This window comes from Felis catus, chromosome F1, assembly GCF_018350175.1.
Source record: "Felis catus isolate Fca126 chromosome F1, F.catus_Fca126_mat1.0, whole genome shotgun sequence".
Taxonomy (NCBI): domain Eukaryota; kingdom Metazoa; phylum Chordata; class Mammalia; order Carnivora; family Felidae; genus Felis; species Felis catus.
In genome coordinates, this window is record NC_058384.1 from 2,125,458 (window position 1) to 2,147,565 (window position 22,108).

Here is a 22,108-nt window from a genome sequence, read left to right on the forward strand (position 1 = left end):
GCCGTGACCATGAGAGGGAGCCAGCTTTCGGAGGAAAGTTAAGAGTGTCGAAACCAGATTCGAGGCAGAAAACAGCAACAGCAACAAACCAGGCCCCAAAAGGGAGAGCTGCGCCCCTAAATCAAACCCAGCCTGAAGCTGTCTCTAAGTGACCGCAGGTGAAGCCGGGGGCACGTTGTCGTCTCTCAACCAAGGAAACGGGTCACGAGGAGGCATTTAAACTAAACACATCCCATAAGAATTCCAAGACTTGGGGCGCCCGGGGTGGGGGGCTCAGTCGGTTAAGCATCTGACTCTTGGTTTCAGCTCAGGTCACAATCTCACGGTTTTGTAGGTTCGAGCCCCACGTCAGGCTCCACACTGACAGTGCAGAGCCTGCTTAGGATTCTCTCTCTGCCCCTCCCCTGCCCGTGCTCTCTCTCTCAAAATGAATAAACGTTAAAAAAATAAATAAAATGTTAGGGTAAAAACATTCTTTCTCCATCAGGATGCCCTTGCGTACAGAAGTGAGCCCTGCTCCGCGCGAGGGACGTCAGCATGGGAAGCAAGCTAACAGAAGCACGAAGAATGAGAGAGGGGCAGAGAGAAGTAGCCAGGGCCCTGGTGACGTCAGAAACCTCTGGAAGCCCTCTCCACCTCTGCACTGCTCAGTTATTAAGTTAATACACTGCCACGATGTTTTTTTATCTATTTATTTTTTAGTTGTTTTCAACGGGCTTTCTTACTTATTCATTTTTATGTAAGCTCTGCACCCAACATGGGGCTCGAACTCATGACCCTGAAATCAGGAGTCTCATGCCCCACCCGCTGAGCCAGCCAGGTACCCCAATAGGCTTTGTTTTCATTTCTCTATCATCTATCATCTATCAATCACCTATCTATCTATCTAAAGTTGGTTTCACTGCTCAGCACAAAGCCCAGCGCAGGGCTTGAACTCAGGACCCTGAGATCAAGACCTGAACTGAGATGCTTAACTGTCTTACGCACCCAGGCGCCCCTAGGCTTTACATTTTTGAGTGGTTTTAGGCTCCCGGCAAAATTAAGCAAAATGTACAAAGCGTTCCCCTACAGCCCTGCCCCACACAGGCATGGCCTCGGTCGTTTGCTGCATAGTTCAGCCCACTGTCAACCCCCCCCCCCCCACACCAGAGTGGGACATTTGCTACAGTCAGTGACCCTGTGCTGACACATCGCAATCGCCCGAAGGCCGCAGTTTAGGGTTCATGCTTGGGCTGTACATGCTGTGGGTCCACCATCATTATTGTTTTTTTTTTTAATATTTATGTATTTTGAGAGGGGGGAGGGGCAGAGAGAGAGGGAGAGACAGGCTCCCAAGCAGAGATCAGCGCAGAGCCCGACGTGGGGCTCGAACCTCGAACTCCCAAACTCCGAGATTATGACCTGAGCCAAAGTCAGACACTTAACCGACTGAGCCACCCAGGCACCCCTTGATAAATTCTTATTTATTGAAAGACCTCCAGTCGAGAAATAGAGAAGTAATTATTAGGTAGGAATGCACGGCACATGATTATGAGGAAGTCCCACCGGATCCTATTCCCAAATTATAGTCTCTCTGCTAAATTCCAGAGCATTTATACTAGGAAGCATTGATTTTTTTTTTTTTAATGTCATCAGATGCGTCTTTTTTGCAAATATTTTCTCCCCATCTGGGGTTTCTCTTCTCGTTCACTTGATAGCATCTCTGTCCCAGAGCAGAAGGTTTTAATTTTAATGAAGTCTGGCTTCTCGATTATTTCTTTCATGGGTCACGTCTTGGATGCTGCAGCTAAAAAGTCGTCACCAGGGGCGCCCGGCTGGCTGGTCAGTTAAGCGTCAGACTTCGGCTCAGGTCATGATCCCACAGTTGGTGGGTTCGAGCCTCATGTCGGGCTCTGTGCCGACAGCTTGGAGCCCGGAGCCTGCTTCGGATTCTGTGTCCCCCTCTCTCTTGGCCCCTCCCCAACTCACACTCTGTCTCTCGCTCTCAAAAATAAATTAAAAAAAAAAACAAACATTAAAAACATTTAAAAATAATAAAAAATAAAATAAAAAGTCGTCCCCAGACCCAAGGTCAGCTAGACATGCTCCTAAGGGTAACTTCTGGGAATTCTAGTTCCACATTGTACATTTCGGCCTGGGATCCCGTGAGAGTTCGCTTTGGTGAAGGCTGGAAGGTCTGTGTCTCGCGTCCCCTTTTTTGCAGGCGGATGTCCGGCTGTTCTAGCATCACTTGTTGGAAAGCACAATTGCATTTCGGTTTTTGAATTTGCAGACAGCCGACCCCGCCCCTTATCCTTGGGGCACGCCTGCCAAGACCCCCAGGGGACGCCTGAGACCGCAGCTGGTTCTGAGCCCCACCCAGACTGGTACGCACACACCTCCGAGGAGGTTTAATTTCTAAACTAAGCACAGCGAGGGGTGAACAACAGTAACTAATGATCAAACAGAACGATTATTACAATGTATTGTAATGACAGGTATGTGCAAACGGTTTCTCTTTCTCTCTCTCTCTTGCTTTCAGAATATCTTATTGTCCTGTGCTCCGCACCCCCCCCCCAAATCTTGTGACGATGTGAGACGATGAGATGCCCCCGTGGTGAGGTGACGTGCGTACCTGATGGAGCACTGGGCTACCGTTGACCTTCTGAGGCTGAGTCAGAAGAAGGACCATCTGATCCTGACTGTGGTTGACCACGCGTCGCCGGTCTTCGGGGACTTCCGGAAGTTTCCGTGAGCATTTCTGTACAGGTTTTGCGTGAATATAAATTTTCATTTCTCCAGGGTAACTACGCACGAACGGGTCTCTTTATCTTTTAGGTCAGTTTAATTATTTGGGGTTTTTTTTCTTTATTTTTTTAAGGTTCTATTTTGGGGGCTCCTGCGTGGCTCAGTCGGTTAAGCTTCTGACTCTTGATTTCTGCTCCGGTCCCGATCTCATGGTTTGTGCGATCGAGCATCGCATCCGGCCCTGCGCTGGTGGCGTGGAGCCTGCTTGGGATTCTCTCTCTCCCTCTCTCTACCCCTCTGCCACTCACGCTGTCTCTGTCTCTCTCAAAATAAATAAAATTTAAAAACTTAAAGTTTACATACGTATTCTCCAGGGAAGGACGCTTGCTCGCGGGGCCCAGGCCCCAGGCGGGGAGAAATCCCAGCAGCCCCCGTGGCAGGTTCACGTGCAGGTGCGTGGCCACAGGTGCAGCTGAGGTCCCAGCCAACAAGCAGCGTGTGATCGAGCCCTCCTCTCGGTGATTCCGCCCCCAGCCTTTGAGTCCAGGCCCAAGCCGATGCCACAGAGGAGAGACCAGCTGTCCCCGGCAAACCCTGCCCAAATAGCAGATTTGTGAGCAAAATAACTTGACGCTAAGTCCTGGGGTTCATTCTGCAGGAACAGGCAACCACAGCAGGACCCCTCTTCTGTCCCCGGCTCTCTCCTGCGGGCCTCACAACGTGTCCCCCCCGCCCCCCACCGGGGCACCCAGCTAAGGCCAGAAAGGACAAGATGGTAACTTACTACCTTGCCAGGTGTGTCCCCAGTACCCTCTCCCCTCCTCTATAGTCACGTGGCCCAGTTCAGGTTAGCCCGTGCGGCGGGACCACATTGGGCCGCATCCCTGGGAGCGAGCTACATCTGCCTGCTTCCGTCCCAGACGACGGGGTGTGAGCGGATGTAACGCGTCTGCTGACGTCAGGCCTGGGGCACGTGCCCGCACGCGGGCTGGGACACAGATGGGCTGACCTTACGACCCCTCCAGGGGGTGGAGGGACCACCGCACCCAGGAGACCGCGGTCCCTGAAGGAGGACAGCAGCGGACCCGTCCTGAGCCGCTCTGCTCTCCCCGCGTCGGTGCCTGGGACGGAAAGAAACCGCGATCTTGCCTGAGTCGCTGTCTCGGGGTTTCTCAGTTACCCCGGCTTAGCCTCCACCCAAGTAATACCGGAAGTGAGTGTCTCAAGCCCGGTGAGCTGACCCTCGCTGAGACGCAGGGCACAGGAGAGCCCGTCTGCTTCCTTAACATGGGACAGGAAACACACAGGCAGGAAACATAGCTGGACACTCACCTGCTGCGAGGAGCCCCGCGTAGCAGGTGCCACCGAGGGGGCCGCGGGAAATCCGAAGGCGGAGGGAGAGCCTTCAGAAGGAGCCGTGAGCAAGCGTCCTGCGGAGACAGAGGCCGAAATCGAAGGCCAGAACCGGAGAGACGGAAGTGGGGCCAAGGGCAGTCCAGATAAAGGAAGGAGAGGCACAGGGCCGACGCGGGAGGGCGCCCGATCCTTCGGGGGAGACGCGGAGGCCACGGTACGCGGTTCAAAGGGCTCGGTAAACACCGAGGAGCCGGTGCCGTGGGGCTTAAACCCAACGTGGCCAATCCTAAACGATTCTTTCCTGTTTCTATTCGGGAACTGTCTGCAAACAAATCTCTACCTGATGAGCAGCTTAAGCATAATTGCACCTCGTGTGTTACGTGCATATTTCACTGCTTTATTAAATCCTTCAAACAACATAGTTCTGGGAGGTGTAATTAACCTCTTGAGAACATTACCTCGCAACACAATAAATGAGCCATACGCTTCGGTTAGTCTTTCGAAAGACCCCTCAGTCTGTGCGGTCTGCAGTGGCACTGAGTGGGGCCGTGTGGAGGACCCCCATTCCCCACGCCTGAGTGATTGGGCCAGAGAGGGACACGTGGCCCAGGCAGGGCCAATCAGAGTCCTTCCCTACGATCCACCCACAAAGGCAGGAAGAGAAGTTTGCAGGGGACCTAATCGCAGGACTCTAAAGAGGGGCTGCCCTACGGGGGAAGAGAGCCTGTTGTCAAAGCCGAGCAGAGATGACAGATGGACAGAGACCCAACGGTGCCGAGTCCCCGGAGCTCCTCCCCCACCTGTTCCCGGGCTCCTGCCTGACTCTCGGGCTAGTGCATTCCTCCCCAAGTTGCATTTCTGTCACTTACCACCAAGAATCCTGGCTCAGCGTGACCCTTAGTGCGACATCTCAACAAACTTCCAAACCCTTGACTGCAAAACATACTAACATTTCACGAGCCACGTCCCCCAGGGGGGCAAGCTGCCAAATAGCTATGACAAGGCCCTGACCATAAGATGCATCCCGGTTTCATGAGGGGCGCCTGGGTGGCGCAGTCGGTTAAGCGTCCGACTTCAGCCAGGTCACGATCTCGCGGTCGGTGAGTTCGAGCCCCGCGTCGGGCTCTGGGCTGATGGCTCAGAGCCTGGAGCCTGTTTCCGATTCTGTGTCTCCCTCTCTCTCTGCCCCTCCCCCGTTCATGCTCTGTCTCTCTCTGTCCCAAAAATAAATAAACGTTGAAAAAAAAATTAAAAAAAAAAAAAAAAGATGCATCCCGGTTTCAGAAACAGAAGAATAAGGGGGGGAAAGGGACTCCCTAGAACGGATAAATATGGCAGCCGTGTGCCCGTGGATGCGTCACCGAGTCTCTGTCATGGTCAGTGTCCTCATCCACAAAGCAAGGACAGGACGATCATACCCACGACACAGGATCGGGAGGGTTAGAAATACAACACAGTGGAACTGTCTACACACAGACGTTCTTAGCAGCGTTACTCAAGAGTCAAAAACTGGAAACACCGTCAACTGGTTGGATGGGTAGGCGGAGCGGGGGCCAGCCGGGCTCCCCAGCGAGAAGCAGAAACGACACCATGCTGTGCCACGATGTGCCTTGGAAACATTCTGCACCGGAAAGAAGCCAGACGTGAGAGACAGCACATCGTAGAATTGATTTATGTGAAATGTCCGGAAAAGACAAATCTATAGAGACAGAAAATAGATGAGTGCTTGTCTGGGGCAGGAAGAAAGCAGGAGCGACGGAGAAGGGGCGTGAGGGATCTTATCTGCGCCGCAGTCGCGTTCTACAAACCCACCCACCGTGACGGGCGCGCGGCCGGGCGATCTACTAAAAATTGGTTGGGGTGTATCCTCGAAATGAGTGAATCAGACAACATGGAAAACACGACTCAATAAAGTGATTACTATTATTACTTTTATTTTGAGAGAGAGAGAGAGGGGGGCTGAGCAGGGGAGGGGCAGAGACAGAGGGAGACAGAGAGAATCCCAAGCAGGCTCTGCGTCCATCGCCCAGAGGCCGATGCGAGGCTCGAACCCACAAACTGTGAGATCATGACCTGAAGTCAGGAGTCGGCCATGCAACCGACTGACCCACCCAGGCGCCCCGATAAAGTTATTATTAAAGAACTAGATGTCGAGGTGCGGGGGGGGGGGGGCTCAGTCAGTGAAGTGTCCGGCTCTTGGTTTCGGTCCAGGGCACGATCTCACGGTTCGCGAGTTCTAGCCCCACATAGAGCTCTGCGCTAATGGCGTAGAGCCTGCTTGGGATCCTGTCTCTCCCTCTCTCGGCCCCTCCCCTGCTCAGTCTCTCGCTCTGTCTCCCTCTCAAAATAAATAAATAAAAGATTTAAACAAAAAGATGTCAAGTGTCTAGAACAGACACGGTGGGTGCTCAAGAAATGGCGACCCTCCTCTGATCCTGGGGTCCAGGTTCCTGACTCCACAAGGCCGCGCCTTCCTGGGCAGCTGGGTGGGAGGTGCGCTGTTCTTTGACATGCTGCAGGGGCTCCCCGGGGGGCACCCAGAGGAAGCACTGCTTCTCGAAACTGCTGTGGTCAGAGACCGCAGCAAGGCCCCGTCTCCAGAGAGCCGACTGGGGAACCTCCCTCCACCCTCCGCCACCCCCACACACAGACCGAGAGGCTGGTGACCTACGGTGTCTCAGATCTGTCCTGGACTCAGTAAAACTCACAGGAACACCAAGAAACGAGGCTCATTTCACCTCCTGGAAAACGAGTCGCGTCCCCGAGACTCTGCAACCCAGGTGAACCTTAGGCTTGTCCGCCTCCCGAGGGCGGGGCGGCAAGGACGAGCCTCGGGACCTGTCCGCCCGTCGGTTTAGTGACCCTCAGCGTGCCCAGATGCTCGGACACCGCCAGGAACTTGTGACACCGTCCCAGAGAGACTCTTCTCGGAAGGCCGTTCAGCACAAGGCGGGACTCGGCTCCAGGAGAGGCCCTGGCCTCCCTTCCCTCCCCCTGCCCGGCCGCTGGACAGAAATGCGGGCTTCGGGCTCAGGGAGCCCGCCAGGAACCACGGCGCTCTCTCTCTGCTGCGCGGGTCACCTTGCGGTGGACATTCTGGGACGCCGTGAGTGGCCACACCGCGCTGGCGGCTTCCTTCCCGGGGCTCCTTTCCGGCACCTGCTGGGGCCGATGGGGAACTGAGCCCCCTTGGTCCTTCCTGCCTTCTTCCTTCCCGGAACTGAGAGGCAAGGGTCAGAGCGCCAGCAGCCATCTTGTGTCACGAGGCAGCCTCGAGAACGGTGGAGAATTAAATGAGAATTAAATGGTGAAGCCCGGGTTCCTGTAACCGTGGGGCTGCCGTCCCAGCCTGGAGTCCCTGCCTCCCGACTTTTTACGCAAAGTCATAGACACTCGTAACTCCGTTCAAGTTGACGTCGTGTCGCACGAGCCGTGCCTTCCTGAAACACAGCCTGCCCGTCAGATAAACTTTTCATTCACTGACTTCCACACGTAGGACGATCCTGGGTGCTAATCAACGGTCCCCTAAAACGTTCTGTGCGAATCATCTCTCTGCAGATTCAGTCGCTGTTCCCCGCGGACTCACTTTATGAGTCTCAGGGAGGCCTTTGGGAGTCGGTATTCCATTGGCAGTGATGCCCTGCCCGTGTTGGCACAAGGCTTACAAATGCGTCACTCCCCGCTCGGGTGGGCGATGACTAAACAGCACTCGAGAGTCCTGCAGCGTCACTCGAAAGAGAAGAATCTTTCTGCCAGATGGGTGTAATTCCCACCCCTAACGTGTGTGCGACCTTGCAGTCAATAGAGCAGCCCACGGCTGAGGGGAGGTGACCCCGGGTCCACCCTAGAGGGTGGAGCCGGTGTTTTGGGTGGATGTGGCCTCAGAGGCAGGCCCCCGGATAGAGGCACAGCCCCTGAGCAGGTGCATCCGGGGCCCCTGAGCTGGCTGAAACGAGCCCCTCGGGAGAAATTCCGAGAGCGCATCCTCCCTTGGACATTCACGGCCTCGGGTGTTATTAACAAGCAAAGTTTTAAAGGGGTCGGAGGTCAGATCCATTTAGGAAAAGTGCCCACAGGGATCTCTCCAAGCCTTGCCCTCGCCCCAGTCCCACTGTTCCAGGACCCTGGGGGTGGGCGAGCGCAGGGCACCCTCAGGGGGACTCTGCCCACCACGCAGGCCGGTGCTAGGTTAAGGCGCCGCTTCTTCCCAAGTCCCAGCTTCCTTTCGTTACCGACCACCGGGCACCGGGCACCGCGCTGGGCTCTGCTCAGCGCCCCGGGACCCAGGGTCGTAGGACGGCGGGTGGCCAGTGAGGCGCGAGGCAGGAGCTCCAGGCTCGGCGAGGGCGGCGCCCGTTGGGGTGCACAGATCCTCACCTGGAGGACTGCCAGCCGCACCCCTCCCCAGCACGCTCCCCGAAGGCGGATGGGAAGGACCAGGTTCCTTGTGTCCAGTGGGGCGCCAGGCCCCGCCCACAGCCCGAGAAGAGGAAGTAACTCTCTGGGGGCGGGGCGGGGCCAGCTCTGCCCGAATGGGGGAGGGGAGAGGGGAAGGGAAGGGAGGGGAGGGGGAAGGGTAGGAAGGAGGAGGAAAGGAGAGGGGAGGGGGTAAGGAGAGGGGGACAAGGGGGAAGGGAGGGGAGGAGGAAGAAGGAGGAGGAAAGGAGGGGGAGGGGAGGAGGAAGGGAGAGAGAGGGGAGAGGAGAAAGGGGGAGGGAGGGGCGCCCTGGGGTGCACAGGAAGCAAAGGAGAAATGCCACTTCCTTCTCCCCTGGCTACTTCTCTGTTTTGTAGTCAAAGAGATGAGCTCTCCTCGCCCAGCTCAGTCCCTGGAGAGCGCTCTTGAGCTGAGTTGTGAGTTCGAGCCCCACAATGGATGTAGAGATGACTCAAATCTCAGAGGAGAAACAAAGGCGGGCAGGATTGGGAGGGGGGGCACACCCACCTAGGGGCAAATCAAGTGGCTTCCGGCAGCACTGGAACAGCACTATCCAGCGGCCGGGCCACCCATCCGGACACCCACCCATCCGGCCACCCGCCCGGCCACCGCCAGGCCCCAGCTTGCCCTAGGTCCTGTGGACGCTTCACGCCCCACAGAAGGCCTCTGCTCTCTGTCCCCTCAAGGACGTGACTCCAGCCGCTGTCCCCTCTCCACCGGTCACCTCGGGCGGCAGGGACAGTGCCACCATTTCTCTCACTTCTCGGGCCACAGGAGCGCTTTCCAGCTCACCTCCCTCCCAGCTACCCGCTCCTCTCCCTTTACAGGGAAACTCTGCGGTGCGCCTCCCCCTTCCTCCTGGACCCACCCTGGGCTCCCCTCCTGGCCCCTCCAGCAAGGCTCTTGCCACCTCAGCAGTGACCTCGTGGCCGCTGGACCACGTGCTCAGTCCTCATCGTCGACCTTGCGACAAGGGACAGGATGCTCACTCCGTCCTCCTGGCGACACCCTCTCTGGGGGTTGTGGGACACCACACCTGCCCGCCTTCCCACCCGGCTCCCCGCTCCTGCAGGCTTTCCCTCCCTCTGACTGGCTGTGTTATGGGGGGTCTGTGGCTCAGTCAGTCCGTGGACCCCTTCTCTCTCCAAGTCCCTCCCGAGATGGACACTGTCCAACGCAAGCCTGATATGAACCGCATGTGTCCTTTAGCATTTTCTCGGGGCGCCTGGGTGGTCGGTTAAGCGTCTGACTCCTGACTTCAGCTCATGTCATGATGGCGGGTCACGGGATGGAGCCCCGAGCAGGGCTCCGAGAAGCCTGCTTAAGATTCTCTCTCTCCCACTCCTCTTCCCCACCTGTGCCCCCTCTCTCTGTCTCAAAATAGAATCTAAAATAAAATCAATTTTCTAGGAACCAGGTTGGAAACGTAAAAAGGAAACAAGGAGGGGCGCCTGGGTGGCGCAGTCGGTTAAGCGTCCGACTTCAGCCAGGTCACGATCTCGCGGTCCCTGAGTTCGAGCCCCGCGTCGGGCTCCGGGCTGATGGCTGGGAGCCTGGAGCCTGTTTCCGATTCTGTGTCTCCCTCTCTCTCTGCCCCTCCCCCGTTCATGCTCTGTCTCTCTCTGTCCCAAAAATAAATAAACGTTGAAACAAAAAAATTAAAAAAAAAAAAAAGGAAACAGCGAGATTGATTTTAAGACTACATTAACCCTAGGGGCACCTGGTATTCGATGTAAAAATTATTGAGATACTTAACTTTCTTGTACTAAACCTTCGAAATCCAGTTTGCATTGAACACCTGCAGCGTCTCTCAATGTGGACACTAAATTTTCACTGGACTTTTTAAATTTATTTTTCATAGTCTCGACACCAAGGCCGGGGCTCAAACTCACCACCCCGAGGTCAGGAGTCCCATGCCCTTGCAACTGAGCCAGCCAGGCGCCCCTCATTGGAAACTCTTTTTTTTTTTTTAATGTATATTTATTTTTGAGAGACAGAGAACGCGTGCGGGAGGGGCCGAGAGAGGGAGACACGGAATCCAGGCTCCAGGCTCCAGGCTCCGAGCTGTCAGCACAGAGCCCGACGCGGGGCTCGAACCCCTGAACCGTGAGACCGTGACCTGAGGCGGAGGCCTAACCGACTGGGCCCCCAGGCGTCCCTCCACTAATTTCAAGTGCTCAGTAGCCACAGGAGGCTGGTGGCTCCCGCAGGCCACAGCGCGGAGCTAGATAATCCCAGCAAACTGCGGCTGTCGACGCCAGGAGGGCTGTGTGGTGACCTCCCGTATTTATGTCCGGCCCGCGCATCTCCGCACTGCAGGCCCGTCGGACCGGTGTCTGCTCAACCCTGCGCCTGGCTGTCTAACGGGTGCCTCGACCCGGCCTGTTCAAACCGGGCTCCCACAACTAGCAAGGCGTTTTCCCCCGACCCGGTTAATGACAACGACTCTCTTCCGGTTGCTGAGGCCCAAACCGTAGTGCTCCTGGACTCCCTTCCCTCTCTCCTACCTCCTATCTGGCGCGGCCATAAGCCCTTCGAGAGACTTCCAGAATCCCACCGACCACTTCTCCTGTCCCTGTCACCCTCCTTGGCCACGCCCGGTCGGCTCTCCCGGGATTGGGATTTGTTCTGAGGACCTTCCGTCTGGGCCGGCGGCTCCGGGCGCGGCTCCTGCCGTCTGTTCCCCACACAGAACGCTGCCTGGAAAAGAAGTCACACTTGCGCCCCCCTCCGGTCACAAGCCTGCAGGGCTCCCACCTCCCCCAGGAGAGAGTCAGCGGTGGCCCACAAGGCCATCCAGCGCGCGACCCTGCCCTGGTGCCCCTCCACCCCCAGCTCCTGCTGCTCCCGCCACACTGCCCCCCCTCCACCTCTCCCCCCCCCCCCCCCCCCGCGGTTCTGGAGCGCGGCGGGCCACCACGTGTCTCTCTCTGCATGACTGCCTCCTTCAGGCCTGTCCTCAAACTCCACCGTCGCCTTCCCAGTCACCTACCTGAAAGCCACCTCTCCTGTGAGCACACTTCCTATCCCCCCCTTCCCGGCTGCTCTTCCCCGAGCCCTCGTCGCCAACATGTGGCGCATTCCACTGAGGCTAGTCTGTCTCTGCCATCACAACCTCCGCTCGATCCCCAGTGCCCGGAACGGTGCCCTGGAAGCTCTGAGGCCCCGCATACACATTTTTGAACGAACGGATCGAGTCGCAGGCGGGGAAAGCCCTGGCGCAAACCCGGGGGCGGCTGCTACCTTCCGAGGCCTGGAGGCGGGGAGGCCTCGCGCGCCGGAACTGCCCTCTGCGGGAGGGCGGCGGGGCTGCGGGCGAAGGGGTTGCGGGGAAGGCGGGGGCGGCGACCGCCTCCGGGCCCAGGGGGTCCGCGCAGATCCGGAAACTCGGAAGCAGCAGAGCGCGGCTTTCAACGCCAGGTGGGGGGGTGGTGTCGAGGACCCTGAACGACGCACGGCCCCGCGGGCGGGCCGGGCTTTGTCCCGGGAGGAGGAGCCGCGGACCCCGGGCCCCGGTGGGCCCAGGGCCCAGGCGGCCCTCCCCCCGCTCCGTCCGCCGTCCCGCCCGCGGGGCCGCGAAAGAGGCGCGTGGAGGCCGCGGAGGCGCGCGCGAGGGCGCGGGGGCGCGCAGGGCCGCGCGGAGAAGGCGGGCGCTCGGCCGGGAAGGGCGCCGGCGCGGGGAGGCCTCGGAGGCGGGGGGAGGCGAGCGCGGGGGCGGGCGCGGGGGCGCGCAGGGCGCGGGGCCGTGCGCGGAGGGCGGGCGCGCCCCCGCGGGGCGCACAAAGAGGCGCCCCTTCCCGGGCACCTGCGAGCCGCGCGGGGCTTCCCTGCTCGCGGCCGCCGACCCCCCACCCCCACCCCCACCCCCACCCCGCGGCCGGTATTTATTTGCGCTGGCGGAGGGGGGCGGGGCCTCCGTCTGGGACCAGAAAATCTTTCCAGGAAGTTTGCTCCTATTAATACTCGAGTTCCTGGCAGCTGCTCTCTGCGCGGGGGGGCGGGGCGCAGTCCTGGCGCCTCCCGGGACCGTCCCCGTCGGTGCGGGTTCTCGGGAGCGGGGCGGGGTGGCCGGGCCGCCAGCTTTGGGCGATTAGCGGGCGGGGTGGTGGGGGGGGGTGGTGGCGGTGGGACCCCTTGCCGGGCGGGGGCGACCTGGAGGCCCCGAGGTCCGGACGCCCGCCGCGACCTTGGTGCAGCCACGGGGCGGGAGGACGCTGCGGCAGCCGCTTGACCTTTGAAACTTGCGTGCTTCTCGCCGCCACCTTGCAAGCTCAGCGTCAGCTCCAGTCTGCAGAGGGGGACAATGGAGCTCAGAGAAGTTCGGCACGCTGTCTGAGGTCACGGCGCCGCCGCCCAAGCGAGGGCCCAGGTTTCTGACACGTGTCTCGCGGGACGCGGTCCCTTGGAAGCAGGCGTAACAGGATTGATCCTGTCGTAGCGGCCAACGGAATCGGCCCCCAAAGGGGCACCGCGGGAAGCTGCCGGCCCGCACGCGGCACCTGGGAGCCTGCCGGGTGTCGTCGATCCCCTTCGGGCGCCGCAGAGAGGCCTGCGCGGCGCCCATCACCAACCCCCCCCCCCGCCCCCCGGCGCATCAATCACTTCGCCAAAGAAAATTTGTTCTTAACATCCCTCAGGTGCATGTGTAGATGAGATCGGAAGCGGTTGACAGCTGCCTCTGGAGTCGTGGGTTCCTGACAAATGCTAAGGGACACGCACAGCCACATGGCACTGTCTCTTCCCCAGTATTTTCTTTCTTTCTTTTTTAAACGTTTATTCGCCTTTGAGAGACAGAGCGTCAGCAGGGGAGGAACAGAGAGAGAGGGAGACACAGGATCCGAAGCAGGCTCCAGGCTCTGAGCTGTCAGCACAGACCCCACGCGGGGCTCGAACCCATGAGACCATGACCTGAGCCAAAGTCGGAGCCTTAACCGACTGAGCTCCCCAGGCGTCCCTCTCTTCCCCAGTATTGTGAAGGCAGCCGTGGACACAAGGGCAACCTTTCCGCTCCGGGGTATCGGCCCCCACCTGCTCAGGGACTCTGTCCAGCTCGGCGTGGAGGTGGGTCACCACTCCAGGGCCACACTTAGAAACTTGGGCCAAAGGAAGTTTGGCTCGTGAGCCTTCTTACTCTCGTCGCCAGGGTCCCCTCCCCCTCCCTGCCTCCTCCGCCACCCGTGTGTCTCCCAGGTGGCCGGAGGAGGATGGAACACATCCGGGCATTTTCAGGTGGGACCTGCCATCCAGAAAGTCCTCCCCGACGCGCCCTCGCAGGAACAATACTTAAAGCCCCCTGATGGAGCACGGAGAGCCGGCTGTCGCATCTGTCTCCCTGGGACGCCGGGCTTGGTGATCAGTGGGGGGAATCTCAGCCCTCTGCTGGCTGCAGTCAGCTGAGGAGGCTTTCTGGAAGCTTAAGTCCTCAAGCATGGCTGCCTCCGGGAGCTTCCCCCGCTGCCCTGAGCTGGACCCAAAGGGCCCTGCTTCTGTTTGCATTCATGCTACCAGAGCGGTCCGTGGGGGTAGGGGGAGGGGGGGTCCGCGACACAAATGCCCACTCCCCACTTGGGTGGCCCGGGCCCACCAGCTGCCTTCACTTTTGGTAGCATCAGCTATTTTAATGCAGAGTTAGGCACACAATCCTTGCTAAAAATAAATACAAAGGAAAACCCCAAAGTAGCTGAGCCTATTTGAATACCTTTTACTTTTCTTGTCCCTGGTTCTTTTGTCTTCTCCTTGTAAGTCTGGAGCTGCCTGTCGCACAGGGCCCACCCTGAGCGGCTCGGGGCTCCCGCCCTTGTCCTGTGGCCGCACAGCCCAGACGTGACCATGGGCAAGAACAGAGTCAGAGGGACTGAGGGAAGGAAAGAAGGGAGCCCGGACAGCCATTTCTTGGAGCGCGGTTTATTGAAAAAAAAAAAAAAAGAATTTTTTTTTTTTACATTTATTTATTTTCGAGAGAGGGCACAAGTGGGGGAGGGGCAGAGAGAGAAGGAGACACAATCGGAAGGCGGCTGCAGGCTCCGAGCTGTCAGCACAGAGCCCGACGTGGGGCTCGAACTCATGAACCTCTAGATGGTGACCTGAGCCCAAGTCGGACGCTTAACCGACTGAGCCGCCCCAGCGGCCCCAGGGTAAAGGTTTTTCTTGGGTTGCTGGGTTCTGATTGCCTTGGGCTCTAAATAACCCACGGACCGGACCGAGGTGGCGTATTTTGGGGTGTTGTGTTTCCCCCTCCCACTGACGCAAAGTGGACAGACACCTTTGGGGTATCCACTGTTCCATTTAATTAAACAAGGAGGCCACGAGACTGATGTGGCGGCAATCCCCTGGGGGCCCACCTGAGCAAACCAAAATCCTAGTCTGTAAATGCCTCAAGGTCCCAATATCCAAGATGGAGACAGGATCACAAAGCGGGGGGCTTAGGCTATGGCCAAGTGCACCATTTCCTTTCTCTGCTCTGCACTTTCTCTATTTAAGTCCTGCCCCTGGCTCCTGGCCGAGCCCTCCTCACCACTTCCTGCTTGGTGCTGGGCCAGGCCAAACGATTTTTGGTCAAATAAATTCTTAAAATACCTTTTTTTTTTTTTTTTTTAATATACAACCTGGACTGGAGTCGATGACCCTTCTATTTTTCTGGGGACTGATCCTCATCCAAGGAGGTAATTTCCACCTCGCGTGTCATTATAGCCTTCCCAATCCCTGGTCCCCTAAGGTGGACAGCCTCAGGGGTGGACAGGCGGCCAGATCCCTGGAAGTTGGCACTGGGCAAGGGAGAGAAGGAGAGGGACAAAGTCCAACACCTGGGTCCCTCAGTGAGTTTCTACTCCCTCCCTTTTTTTCAGAATACGGGTCAAACTTGCCTGTTTCTTTGCACGTCTCACACTTTTTTTTTTAATTGAGAAATGGACATTTTATTTTCTGTCATGTTACGAATACTTTTTTTTTTTTTTTTTTTTACAAACGGGCATTTTAAAGTTTATTTCTTTTGAGAGAGAGAAAGAGGGAGAGCTTGAGCGCAAGTCGGGGGTGGGGGGCAGAGAGAGAGAATCCCAAGCAGGCTCTGTCTGCACTGTCATTGCAGAGCCTGATGGCGGGGTTTGAACCCACGAGCGGTGAGATCATGACCTGACCCGAAATCGAGAGTTGGGCACTTAACTAACTGAGCCACCCAGACGGACCTACAAACGGACATTTTCAGTTTATTTATTTTGAGACAGAGACAGCGCAGTGAGCGAGGAGCAGAGAGAGAGAGAGAGAGAGAGAGAGAGAGAGAGAATCCCAAGCAGAATCCACGCTATCAGCGCAGAGCCCCATGCGGGGCTCGAACACACGCACTGTGAGATTATGCCCTGAGCCCAAACCAAGAGCTGGACGCTCAACCGAGTGAGCCACCCAGGCGCCCCCCAGTGGACATTTTAGATAATACATGGTACCAGGTCTGGGTTCCGGGCCCTCCCCTTGCCATGGTCATTGTTGGATTTGGGGCGTTCATTGGCTTGATAGGAAGAATCCTGTGGAGTGTGGCTCCTGCTCCCTGCTCAGTTTTGTCTTTCCTTTTTAAAATTTATTTTGAGAGAGAGAACACGCGTGAGAATGTGAGTGGGGGACGGGCCGAGGGAGGGAGACACAGAATGCGAAGCAGGCTGCAGGCTCCCACCCGTCAGCACCCATCCCGACACGGGGCACGAACTCACGAACCGTGAGATCATGACCTGAGCCCAAATCAAGAGTCGGACGCTCAACCCACGGGCCTCAACCCCAGGAGCCCCTTCTTGTTTTGTTTTGTTTTGAACAGTATGTGACTCTGTTGTGATTTTGCACGCCTCACTCTTGATACGAATTTGACTCACTTATTTACTTGTGTAGATGACACAGTCACGTGGTTCAGAATTGGAAAGGATCCAAAAGGTACCGAGGGCCAAGCCCCCTCCATCCCCGGGGCCCCGCACACCAGCCCGGTCTGTGGAGGCCCACCCAGCTCGGCATGCCCGGCGGAAGGTTCCAGCTCCCAGCCACACGGCAAATGTGTCCCTGCCACCGGGGTGATGCGGCCACCGTGCAGGCAGGACCGCCTTGACCAGAGGGAGGCCTTGTCCTTCAAGGACCCAGCGCGTGTTCGTGGGAGGGGTGGGCAATCAAGGGGGCAACACCGTTTAACATTTTAACTCAGGGGAAACTGAGGCTCAGAAAACTCAGGTGACTTCCCAAAGGACACTCAGCTTTTAAGGAGTTTTATTGGTTACCTACTGATGGGTAACAAATTACCCTAAGACTCAAGTCACTTAAAAACAACACATCTTGGGGCACCTGACTCTTGATTTCAGTTCAGGTCATGATCGTGTGGTTTGTGAGTTCAAGCACCACGTCCGGCTCCACACTGATAGAAGCCTGCTTGGGATTCTCTCTCTCTCTCTCTGTCTCTCTCTCTCTCTGCCCCTCCCCCACTCACTCTCTTTGTCTCTCAAAATAAACAACAACAACAAAACTAAAAAAAACCCCAATACATCTTGCTTATGCCTCACATTGTATGTGGGAGTTCAGGTCTGGCTGTTTCTGGCTCTGGGTCTCTCAGGAGGCTGTCGCCAGGAGAGGAGCCCGAGCTGCAGTCATCTGAAGGCTTGACCGGGGCCGGAGGCTTCACCCCCAAGGCCGCTCACTCCCGCGGCTGGCGAGTTAGTGCGGCCTGTTGGCCTGAGCCTCAGCCCCTCGCCAGGGGCCTCTCTGAAGGTGGCTCAAAGGGCCTCACGACACGCTGGCTTCTTCCCCCAGAGCGAGCAAGGCCAGCGAGAGAGAGGCACACGGAGGCCGCGACACCCTTTGTGACCCAGGCTCGGATGTCACCTGTCATGACCGCCACCTCCTGTTCCCTCTACGGGAGTCACCAGGCGAGGTCCAGCTCGCACCCCACGGGAGGGGACTGTGCCCCATCCCTGGAAGGGAGTCGTGCCGAGGAATCGAGGGCACGTTTTAACACCATCACAGGGCTGATCCAGGCCTTAACTTTAGTGTGCAGGACCCCAAAGCCCTGGGGGCTCGTGGGGCCCACTCTCAGGATGTGAGGCACTGGGGCAGGCAGTGAGGCCTTTGCCCTCGCGATGCCCCCATCTAGATGCATCACGAGGACAAGACCCCACGAGGCAACAGAGGCCCTGGCTTGAGGGATGCAGACGGCGCTCACGGCCAAGGCCAGAGTGGGCCCGGGGCCCGGGGGAAGACTGACATGCTGACATGGCAGGAGGGAGGAGGTGTCCCGGGCCAGGGCACATGTGACAATGAACCCGGAGAGACGGAGCTGGGAGAGCGGCCGGGGGACACCAGGGGGCCCCCGAATTGAGGGGGAAAGCCACAACCAGGTCCCGGGACTGGAGAGCTAGGCCCTTGTGTCCCAGCCCACCTCACGCTGGCCATGTCAGCTGGACCGGGACACTGCATGATGCTCCCTTCCCTCTGGGCGTCACGGCTCCGCCTGGGCCCCGGGGACGGGTGCCGATGGCCTCACATGCGCCTTGTCTCCCCCGTGATCACAAGAGCGCCTCTCCTATCTGGGCTCGGATTTCTGCTGAGCCCCGCTCACCCTCCCTCGGGCTGCTCGGGGACCCGGCCTGTCAGGAAAGCGTCCCACTCTGGGTGTCTCTGACCCCCACCTCCAGGCAGCTCCCAAGGGTGACCCCCCGTCCCTGGGAGAGAGGCCCCCTCTTGCCAGACGTACCCTGGATGATGCGAGGGCTGGTATCCTTGGGGGGGTGGGTCCGAGTCGGGGGGGATTCTCCCCCGTCAGGTGATCCCGTTCCAGGGGGGGCGATGTCACCTCCTGAGGGGCAGTGTCTGCCATCAGCGGGGAGGTTCATTCAAAGAGCCCCCCCTTTGACGCTGACGGTAACGATGATGACTGTGAGGGAGCCCGAACCCATCAGCCAGGCCCCGCACCCCTGCAGGCTCCGCCGGGGCTCCTCGGCAGGATGGCCGAGGGGGAGGGCGATGCTCTGTGACATCTGTCACCCCTCCGACCTTGGGCTGCTTTGCGCTACGTTCAGGAAGGGAGGAGGGGGAGGGAGGGAGGGAGCGATATTCAGTGACAGGGAGAAGGGAGAAGGGAGGAGGGGGAGGGAGGACGAGGAGGCTTCTGAGGCCGGGCACCTGCTTTGGTGGGTAGGAGGAGGAGTAAAAGGCCCATTTTGGGGAGCAGGAGGGAGTCTGAAGGAGGAGGTGATGGGTCGGGATGAAGCAAATGTCTTCCTGCTGACTGCAGGCAGGGAGACTGAGGGGCTTGGTACCTGCCCGAGCAGGCCCTGGGGGGGGGGGGTGGCGCGGGTGAGGCCGAAGGGAAGAGGGCCCTCGGGGCTGAGCCAGGCGGGACAAGGCCTCCTGACTCTGCCGCTCTTGCTGTCCTCATGGGACATCTGTCCCTATCCCAGACAGGGGTCCCAAAGGGCCGTGGCTATTCAGTCAGTGGATAACCAGTCCTGCCTCCAGGAGGCGGGGGACATGAGGGAAAATGGAAGGAAGAAAGCCCAAGGGGCTTCAGGGAGGAGGGTCCAGGCTACGTGCACAGCCCCGAGCCCCAGGCTATCCTGCCGTGGCCAGAGAAAGTTCCACGGGGAACCTCTCGCAGCCTTTTGGCCAACCCTGGCGGTGGAGGTCTCTGGGCAAGGCACCCCTGGTCTCAGAGAGGCCGAGGGACTTGGCCCAGGCCACACAGCTCGTAAGCAATGAAATCAGAGTCCTTTGCCCCAGTATTAGGAAGTAAGAAGTGCTCTCGGGGAACCCCCAGCTCCTCGGGACAGCCTGATTCAGAGGAAGGGTCAGGAAGTGCGGGCAGGACAAATACATGAAGAACAGACAGAACAGGACGAATGAGATCTGCAGCACCAGGGCCTTCTGCACCTGCCGCCCACGGGACGGGGCCCCTCTCTCCTGAACGGCCTCTAAAGCCTCCCACGTCGCAAGGGTCCGGGACAGTGGGGGACTGTGTGGAAGGCAAGCAGGTGGCCCCAGGTGGCCCTCACCCTCCGGCCAGGGCAGGTAGGGCGTCACCCCCAGAGGAGGCACAAGGCTGCTGGGGAGGGGGCTTAACAATCCAGACGGGTGTCAGGAGGGCCCCGCCAAAGACCGGCCTCCCTGGCCTCGGCCTCCTCCCGCAGCCCGGGAGGCCGCCTCTTCGGACTCGGGAAAAATTCACAAAGTTCAGGGGACTTCAATGCAGCGAGCTGGCAGTGACATCTACTAATGGACAGGTCCTGCCCAGCACCGAATGGCCCAGGGAAGGGCAGAGTGGCCACCCCCACGCTGGAGTCTCTCCTTGCCAGAGGGTCCATACCCCACATGGAGTCCTTGAGCCCAAGATGCCGTCTCCTCCATCCTGGAGTCCTGTCTGGACTGGGGTGGTGGGGAGCAGGGAAGGAGTGGGGGTCCCCACAAGCAGCACCCACTCCAGGCAGGGCTGGAGGTCCTGACCAGCACACCTAGGACAGCTGGCCAGTGAGAATGCTCCCCAGATGGTCTCCAGATCGCTTCCAGCTGGGGCATATAGAGTGGCCAAAGAATCTGTCCTAGGGAGTGGGGGTGTAGAAGGGGAAACTGAGGCAGGACGAGACCCAGCTTTAGTAGCCCCGAGCTAAGTGGGCCAGGATCCTGACTCCCTTCTGGAAAGGACTGAGGGACCAGGAGGAAACTGGTACCTACTGACCAGCCCCGAGCCGGCTCCCCATCGCATACCTGCCCTTGGCCCCGAAGGGGTTCAGAGCAAGTCTCCCCAGAATGTGCCCCTCTGTGGGCTATTTGAGGTGAAGGCCATGAAGGCGTAGCCGACTCAAGAGACACTTGTGCTCTTCCCTTAACGTTCTAGAATGAAAATCGTCCTGCGGGAAACCTTGGCACAGGGAGGGCCAGCACCTGCCCTGAGGTCACACAATGACCCAGCTGGGTTCTCCGACGGGTGACCCCGAGGCAGGGGTGGCCAGCCCGGGTCTGGGTCTCAGGCAGAGTGTGCTCCGGGGAGAGGGCGACGGCGCCGAGGCGCCCTCCGGTGGCCGCCGCGCGCGGAAGCCGGCCGCCGGAGTGCCCCGGCCGGCAGCCGGACGGGGGCGACAGCGGCCGGGGACCGCTTCGCGCTCGCGTTTCCTTTTTAAAAGAAGCACGTCGGCGCCGAAAGCGAATTTCTGTAAAATCGAGGAGATCGCTAGGGCCCCGCGGTCTGCAAAGCCCCCGCCGCCCAGCCGGCGCGGAAGAGCGAGAGCGGGGAGCGGCGGCGAGAGGCCCCCTCGCCTATTGTTGTGGCCGCGCGGGGCCCACCCCGGGGGGGCGGGGCGCCGGCCCGTGACGTCAAGCCCCGCCCACCGGCCCGCGCCGCCTTTGTCCGCCGCCGCGCGACTCCTCCCCTGCGGGCGCCGTCGGCCGCGGGTCCCCAGCGCGGCCGGGCCCCGAGCTCCGGGACAGACCCCGGGCCCCTCCGCGTCCTAAGAACCGCCTTCCTTTGCGGACGCAGCGGGAGGCGCCCGGGCCTGGCCTGTGAAGCCAGAAGCGAGGGCAGTTTTTCGGCGGCCGCCACCGCCCGGGACTGCGTTCCGCTCCTCGATGCTGCCGGGCGGGGGCGGGGCGGGCCCTCCGGCGGGACGAGCAGGGAGTCACAGCGGGGCACTGCAAGCACCGCCCCGGGACTCGCACGCGTGGTGGCGGGGGTGGCCGAGCGCAGAGGACTGGAAGGGGGGCGGGGGTGGGGGCCGGGGCCTGCACCTGGCAGGTGCCCGGGGCCTTTCTGCGAGGGGTGGGGGGGGAACCGCTTGGAGGAGCAGAGGCTGCAGGTTGGCCAGGTATTGGGGGAATGGGGGGGGGGGGTGTGTGTGAATAAGGCCGAGGGTCCCACAGGGTAGAAAGGGCACCTGTGAGGTGGCCCTCGGGGCGGAGCGGGGCCGAGCCTGGGTGAAAGGGTACTAAGCTCACGGCTCGTAGAAGTGGCAGCTTACTGCGGACCTAGGGACAGCACGGCAGCAGCCAACGCGGGCCAGGCGGCTCTTCTCTCGGGCTCCTTCCTGCGACGTGCTGAGGGCGACCGCGGTCGGTCCTATCGGGATGAGGCTCCCAAGTGACAGCTCACCAAGCCTCTTAGGTCCTCAACTACTTTGAAAACCCGGGCATATCGCCTCCTATGGTTGTGGAAACTGCTTTCATAAGGTCACCCCCCCCCCCCCCCCCCCCCCCCGGCAACACCTGGGTCCTGACCCTTCTTGCTAGGCCGCAGCCCCTCGCTCCGCAGACTACAGGTCCCTGCTCCGACCAGGTGTCCCTCACACCTGTGGCACTTGGAAGGAACCCCTGAAAGGTGCCTGGGCCCCACAGGGAGGTGGCCGGCAATCACGACCAACCCTGACGACCTTCAGCAGAAGAGTTATTGGTCGGGGGACGGGTGGCACATGTCCCTGCATCTCCGCCTCGCTGGCTCCAGGGGGAGCTCTCGGTGCGCCCCCGGGTCTGGGTTCTGCGCCCCAGCTCCCCACAGGGGGGAGAAAGGGTAGCTGGACCCTGTCACCCCTGGCGACTCACAGGAGGGGGATCGCTCCCCATAGGAAGGCGGTGTGGACGCTGGAA

At 59.5% G+C, this 22,108-nt stretch overlaps 2 long non-coding RNA genes across 2 annotated transcripts; one reads left to right on the forward strand and one right to left on the reverse strand.

Moving 5' to 3' along the window:
- The first annotated feature begins 12,415 nt into the window (after positions 1–12,415).
- Positions 12,416–14,197, forward strand: LOC109495513. Its single transcript, XR_002150935.3, has 2 exons — positions 12,416–13,582; positions 13,751–14,197. It is a non-coding gene; the product is annotated as an uncharacterized LOC109495513 (long non-coding RNA).
- Positions 14,198–16,739: 2,542 nt separating this feature from the next.
- Positions 16,740–21,708, reverse strand: LOC123382722. Its single transcript, XR_006591559.1, has 2 exons — positions 19,842–21,708; positions 16,740–18,335 (listed from the first exon to the last, which is right to left on the reverse strand). It is a non-coding gene; the product is annotated as an uncharacterized LOC123382722 (long non-coding RNA).
- Positions 21,709–22,108: the final 400 nt, after the last annotated feature.